Source organism: Setaria italica, chromosome VI (genome assembly GCF_000263155.2).
Source record: "Setaria italica strain Yugu1 chromosome VI, Setaria_italica_v2.0, whole genome shotgun sequence".
Lineage (NCBI taxonomy): Eukaryota > Viridiplantae > Streptophyta > Magnoliopsida > Poales > Poaceae > Setaria > Setaria italica.
In genome coordinates this window covers 27,477,581-27,485,036 of record NC_028455.1, presented here as the reverse complement: position 1 = coordinate 27,485,036, position 7,456 = coordinate 27,477,581, and the positions used below count along the sequence as shown (strand labels likewise).

At 51.8% G+C, this 7,456-nt stretch overlaps 1 long non-coding RNA gene and 1 pseudogene across 1 annotated transcript; one reads left to right on the top strand and one right to left on the bottom strand.

Moving 5' to 3' along the window:
* Positions 1–632: 632 nt before the first annotated feature.
* On the bottom strand, positions 633–1,623 carry LOC101756671. The gene is made up of 3 exons (XR_001164306.2): positions 1,129–1,623; positions 945–1,055; positions 633–849 (listed from the first exon to the last, which is right to left on the bottom strand). It is a non-coding gene; the product is annotated as an uncharacterized LOC101756671 (long non-coding RNA).
* A 283-nt stretch (positions 1,624–1,906) lies between these two features.
* On the top strand, positions 1,907–5,296 carry LOC101756276 (annotated as a pseudogene).
* Positions 5,297–7,456: the final 2,160 nt, after the last annotated feature.

The window sequence follows — 7,456 nt, the reverse complement described above, 5'->3', positions numbered from 1 at the left end:
GAATGAAGCCAGGATGGACTTGACGAGGCGGCAAGTCGTATGCAGGGCATCGACGACTTGGTGGCATCCACAAGCACGCGCACCGTTAGTTAAAAGGTTAAACATAGCGCGGGAAGCCGGGAGTAGCGCATCTGACGACCGCGACTACGTCCCCGGTTGAAGCTTCTTCCAACCCGAGCGTTTTCGTCGATCGGCGGCCGGGACATGCCAAGGCCAAGCCAAGCCAAGCACCCCTGGACGCCGCCGCGATATCGCCGTCGCCGTAGCGATGGATCGGGGAAAGCGACGCCGTTTTGGCCGGAGCCCACAAGAAGCCAACGAACTGATGCGCGTCCATTCGTCCATCTTCCATTCCATGTCGGCCTGCAGACGCCACCCTGCCTGCCCGATCTAGAAGGGCGTTGGGATAATGGGACGGCTAGCTACCTCATCACCACGTCAACACCACCTCAACAGCGCAGCACATGCGATCCCTCCGATTCGATCCTCACATGGGGGGCCTTGCAATGCAAAGTTTTTCCTTCCGGGGCACTATTTGCCACTGCCCACCGATGGCGAGCGCAATGATTCGTTCAATTCGCAGCCCCGGCCCCACACCACGTACGAACATGTCACGCTCTAGACAAGAGACAAACATATCAATCAGTACCAGCAGGAGTTTATTACGAAGTTTACTACTACACGTTACCATGATGCTCTCCATACTACACAGCTTTCAAGATCACAAAATTCTGTTGATGAATTGGCATTTTCAGAAAACGTCTCCATACATGAATGCAGTTTCCGATTCCACCATTATAAACTCCAATGCGACACACTGCTCTGCTCTGGTGCATCCTGATGACAACACTAATCAAGGAATGCTATCATCAAGTGAAGGAATTATTGGAGGGAAAGCGTAGCTTAATCCTTATCAGAAAAATTGCAAGTAGTTATGCTAATACCATGAGAGATCTTCGGAGAGCTTCACTGTTTTGTGTAGAACTGCAGACATACATATAGCAACCACTTTCTTGGAGATGCCATCAGTGATCCAAGAATAGATGGCATTATCACTAAAAAGGTTCGTTAGCGATACATATGCAGCGTCGAATCGGAAGAGGAAGGCAGGCGAGTCGGCAGCGTTACCTTGCCGGAGCGTTTGAGGTGGGCGGAGCAGGCCTTGACGAACTCATGCAGATCCCAACCTCCTCGGCCCAGGCTATCCGAGGCCGCCCGACGCCGATGCCCTGTCTGCCATCTCCGCTACCGGCCCGGAGGCGCGTGCAGAGGGCTCGGGCAGGCCTGGGCGATGGCATCACTGCTCGGGGCGGTGCCGGAGAACGGCGAAGCCTCGGCCCTGAGATCCTGGGTGGCGACGCATGGGGCCTGGCTGAGGAGCTCCGGGGTGTGGTCGGGCGGAGGAGGGTTGGTGCGGAGGATCTTCGGGGTGTGGACGGGTGGAGGAAGGGGGCGCCGCTGCCCTCCCTCGCGCTGGATCTGGATACCGCGGGAGCGGGCGGGGATTGCGGATAGTAGGGAGCGGCGGCGGTAGGGAGGAGAGTAGGGGAGAGGCGGCGGTAGGGAGGAGAGCATGGAGAGAAAGAGGGCGGTAGGGAGGAGAGAGGGAGAGAGAGGGTGACAGGGAGAAGAGTGGTAGGGTTAGGGTTCGGGTTGCGGGGGGTTTCCGTAAAAACATCTCGCAGTGGGGTTTTCGCAAAAATGATAGCATTCTTGATAGAAAAAACAACAGCAAGTGCCACCCGGTACTAAGGTCCTCAGGCACATTAGTAACGGATGGAGATTTCACCCGGTACTAATGGGTGATGTTTAGTACTAAAGGGGGTCATCGGGGGCTCCTGGGGAACTAGCTGTTAGACCCGGTATTAATGATCATATTAGTACTGGATAAAAACGAACTGGTAGTAAACCTCGAGACGAATGCCAAGTTTTTCAGCAGTGAAGCGGTTAGTACTTACTAAAATATTTGACCTACGCACACATGTCCGCCTCACCACACGCGACGCGCCCTTTACATATATGGATCGATCCCTCGCCATGCTCCCTCCTCTCCTCCTCTTGACCTCACTCACCTTCCCTAACGAATCTCGCTACGTGCAGCCCGCGTCGTCGTGCGCAACATTATTCCGGTCTGTAGCTGAAGGCAGGCAGGGCTCGCCTCGCTAGAGGTAGCCGCCACGCACACGCACGCATGGGCAACTCCATCGGCGGGAAGCGGCGGCGTGCGCGGGTGATGACGGTGGACGGCGCCACGCACAAGTACCGCGCGCCCGCCGCCGCCGCCGACGCGCTGCGTGGCCACCCGGGCCACCACCTCCTCGAGTCCGACGAGGTGCGCCGCCTCGGCGTCCGCGCGCGCCCGCTCGACCCGGACGCACCGCTCAAGCCCGGGAAGCTCTACTTCCTCGTCGAGATCCCCAGGCTGGCCGCCGCCTCCTCCTCCTCCAACACGCGGCGGCGCGCCCCCCAGCGCACGTGGTCCGGCGCGCTCACCTACGGCGCCGGGGAGCGGCTGGAGAGCCTGATGCTGGCGCGGCGGTCGGCGTCGGACGTGGCGGCGGCGCTGGCGGCGTCGTCGTCCTCCCCGGGCCCGTCGTCGCCGTCCGTGGAGGCCGCCGCCCGGGCCGGACGGCGGCGCCGTGCGGCTCCGGGTGCGGCTACCGAAGGCCGACGTCCAGCGGCTCGTCGAGAGCAGCCGCGACGCCGCCGAGGCCGCCGAGCGGATCATGCAGCTCTGCGTCGCCAGGGACCAGCGCCGCCACCGCTCCGCACCAGGCACGCCGCTCGTCGTGCCGGTGCCGGCGATCACGTCGTCGATCTCGCGCAGCAAGGACGGTAGCAATAAGCCCGCGGCCACCACCGCTACCGGCAAGAAAGAGGTGCGTCGTCGTCGCCTTTTGACCTTTTGCATTTCTCTACGATCTCCATTAATTTCGATCCCCGCGGTCAATAAAATCAATTCAGAACTGGACAATAGAGATTTTTTGTTGCAAAAACAAAAAAATGGACCAGATCGAGAATGCACGTTTGCAAACATTTGGCATCTTTTCGTACATTTATGTTTCGCACTACAAGTACAAGCTCATTTTCAAGCTCAAATGCAGAGTAGTAGTACGTATTAGCTCGATCGAGGGTGAAATTCATAATCCGAGTAGTGTTTCGAAGACAGATAGATGCTCAGGTCAGTACGAGCAGCTCGCTCAATAACCTTAATTTCTCTCTTAGACTCCTAGTTATATTATTAGGACCCGAGTACATGACAAAACATGGGAATGAACATGTGATGGAGCTATGTAACGGCACCATCCAACAATAGGGGTACGTGATGAAAGCTCCGGAACAACGCAATCAGTCTCGAAAGCAGGATGATTAGCTAGCTCGTAGTTAGCTAACGTGTCATCATGCCAATTAATTGCTTCTGCCTGTCTTCTAACAAAGTCGCTAGTGAACAAATACGGAGTACTCCCCAAAGAAAATCCCTTGTACCTTTCTCGATTGACATTTCAGTGCCACGCGTCCCTTTGGGGATCGGAGGAGCACTGTACAGTGCTGCCTCCCAGCAGCTCACGTGGTTGGTGCGCGCACAGGAGAAACACAGGTGTGGATTGCATTATTGGTGGTAGTAAAACGGTTGGGGCGATGGATTATCGACAGAAAGATGGAAAGATCGTGGCGATGTGGCCATGCATGATGACGGGGACAGGTAGCATGGGGTGCCGGTCATCTCGGCCTAGCTGGTCTCTGGCAGTTAGGTGCGCGGGTGCTCGATGGGGGCGCTGTCCAATTCATTACGGGATCGATCGATCGGACGTCAATTCTGGTGCTCTGATCTGATCTTCGGCGCCTAACACAGTTGCCAAGACTTAGTAAGAGCAAAGTCAAATGCAAATGCATTCAGACATTCAGTAGTATAGTGCTACTCCGTTTTGAATTAGCAAGAGCTTGCAGCTTGCTGCAGGTCAAACGTACGAGCCAGTGCGTAGTATATGTAGTGCTACTCCGTCCTTGTGTAGGAGTTACTATGATGATGTAGGTGTATTATCAACAGTGCGATGCAGACATGTAGTTGGATTCTGAACCCAACGCGGTGTAGCAGCAGCAGCAGTAGTGTGAGATTATTAATAGGAACAGATCGAGATGGCTAGCTCTCGTGCGATTATTCATCTCCCGTGGAGGGGTTAGTTGCATCCGGGCACTCGACCCAACCTTTAACTAATAAGCCTCGATCCGTTGACATGCACATACCACCATCACACATGATTTACTATTAATCGATCGATCAGCACTGCATTATTTCATTTCATGTTAGTATAGGACATTAATTAGGTGGCCAGCCGGGGACATCTAGCTACCTTAAGTGCTTAACACACATCTTGTTACTAGTGACACAACACACGGTGCCCGCAACTTGAAATTTCTAATCAATAGCTGCCGTTGTTCTCTTGCGGCAAATCTCTTACCCTTCTCTCCAAAAAGTACCGAAGAAAATCGATGGCTGCCGTTGGGATCGGTCGGTTAGGCCGGCCGGTGCAATCATGCATGGGATGTTGGGGGGCCTGCATTCCCCTTTCGGCGGGAAAGAGCACCTCGATCAGGCCCTCATCGCCACCGAGGGAAATAGCTTCTAGCTTTCACTTGAAGCAACCCACCGAATTGAAACCTGCTCTGCAGCCGCACAGTGTGTGGTAGTAAAGCTTGCAAGCCGGTTAGAGCACTCGCGCGTCGTCAACACCGCACAAATTTGCAGCACCGGCAAACTAAAAAGCAAGACCTTTTTCACTTTTTCTTCTTCTTTTTTTCGCAAAAGTTTTCGGATATAAAGCAAAGTTAACCGTCACTGTTTAGCTTGACCATATGAAGAGCAGAATCTTTTGTTCTGAGCTAACAAGTTTCCTTTTTTTTTCCTTAATCGTGTTCCCTTTTTCAGAAACGGGCGAGGTTCGTGACGGTGCCGGACGAGATCATTGGCTTCTGACGGTCCATACAGCCCAAGCCCCGCTCACATGCACGTTAATCGGAGAAAAAGATCGATCTGCAACAGTGGGGGCTCGCTAGTTGTTCATGTGATATTTGCCGGCCGGAAACACGAGAAGCGCTAGCTGCATGCGTGTGAATGCCTTCCTGTCTCCCTGGCACTTCTCTCTTCTAGTCTCTTCTGCATAGTAGCAGCGGTAGCGTTGTTCTGGTGTGAAATGTGTGTGCTGATGAACTCACTTGTATATGATGGTACATATATGTGTTGGACTGCTGGTTGATGCCTAGTGCGATCGAATCGAATCCCACCTTTTCTCGTCTCTTTTTTTTCCCCCAGTGCGCGTCCTGCTGTACCTTTCATAACAGTGCTAGCTTCGAGCCTTCCACCCAATGTGAAGCAAACGTACTGAAGGGGAAATTTTTGCAAGGCTTTTGCTACTCTAGCTGCAGTGACTTGACACAGCAAAATGGCGTCATGCATGACATCAGTTGCGCGTGATAAATGGGAGATTTGATTAAAAAAAACAAAGCACACGAGTAAGAGAACCCCATCAATTGGGTTTGTTTTCATGAGACTACTTGTGGACAACTGGTATATAATTGCGTGGTGTGCACAAAATGATGACCGATTTAGTTCAAGCTAGCTAGTAGTAGTAAATAGTAATAATAGTGCACTCTGCACACCAATTTAACGCGTGGAAAATTTTATTACCAAGTACCGGAAAAATATTTGTGGAACATCATATGACAAGTTAGGCTCAAATAGTCATCCATATGACAAATATAATCTACTATACTGTACTGTAATTTACTATCTAGGAGTAATTAATATTTTGCGCAGTAGGTTCTACATTGTAATATTTATCACAGCTTTCTTGCTTGCATTTCCGCTTGTCAAGTTGTCATTATCTTCGAATTGAATTATCCGACAACAAGGAAGTTATGCATTGATGTCGTCTCGTGGACTCATTTCGCACTCACCTTCAGTACAGATTGACGACCTGATGAGCTAACTCCTCCACAATTTCTGCGCATCACCTACCCTTAGCTCCAGACCAAAGAGATCCTTGTTTCTTAACAAATCATTATAAAAGATAAATTCTTGAGCAGAAGATCGACTCTCTTCTCTGAGTGACCAGGACTCCTCCCGATCAGTTTCAGAGATAACTTGGTTGCCTAACTCTTGCAACTCAAGGCCTTGCATCACCCTATTTTCAGACGATTTTCACAGTGCAGGTCTGCAGGAACAGAATCATGTCTTCGCCACTAAGTCCCGAAACTTTTGGAGTTTCTGTGAAACCCATCATGGCTTCCCCATCATGTGATGAGCCGTGCACCACCGGCCAATCGAGATAAAAGATAACGATATGGTCATCGACTCATCATGTGACACTCGTATTTGCTGACTTGCGTGCATAATGGGGTCAATCTTCCGGGAAATTGTATCAACGCTGAGGTTTTGGCATGCCATAAGAAGCTCTGAGATTTGGTCGAGCTAGCAACGCACGCAATCACGCGTTAGTGCATTACGTTTTGCGTTGGTAGCTGGAGAACATAATCGAGTTAGTTACAGCACCCAACTGAGGTTGGTATAGCATGTCGTCGATTTCAGCAACAAGGAACCACACTCGGATAGGGCTTTTCTTTCCAGTCCAGTTTTATCTTTTATGCTGCATTTCCTAAAAAAAAAACTTTTGTTCTGCAAACTAAACGTCCAAGGAGAGTAGCGTAGTGGTGCAGGTTCTGTCCAGTGATGTGTTGCCACGTAGCATTGGTTAGGAGGCAAGATTTGGGTAAAGAGGTAAGAGCAACAGAAAAAAAAAATTGAGTGTAAACTGACTTGTATCAGCTAGCAAGATCTTAGGCAAAACATCTGACACATGCACCGCTTGGATTCCCTTGCGGACCTTGTAGAAAGATGAAGTAGGAAAGACAGCCCGGTAGCACAGATACCTGGACCCCGTTATTATTCGTTTTGAAGGGAATTGGCAGGGTTTGAAAAGGATTAAATCCCGTCTAAGGCCTTGTTCGGTTTGGACGGAATTGCCTGGAATGCAGCCCAATCCAGACGGATTGTAACGGCCCGGAACGAATACGACCCAATAAAAGAATTGCCGTCTGGTTGGCCTGGTCCAGAACGAAACCTAGGCCGGAATGATTTCACCCCTTCATTCCAAGACCCGGAACGAAACCCCACCTCCAACCCTCCGGAACAGAACCTGGCCGAGACGACTCGAGACGACGAGGCGGCGCACAGCGAGGCGACGAGGCAGCGTGGCACATCTTCGACGGCCACCACCGCGACGGCCACCGCCGCCTTCTCACCGGTAAGCCGCCGCCTTCTCCTCTTCTCTCCGTCTCGCCCTGAGTTTCTTGCTTCCTATATCCTCCGCTCGATCTGGCGCTTGATCTAGGTGGGGGACTGCGGTATTGTGCTGGATATGCTCGCGATTAGGTTCTTGTTTGTGGTGAGGGGAAAGCG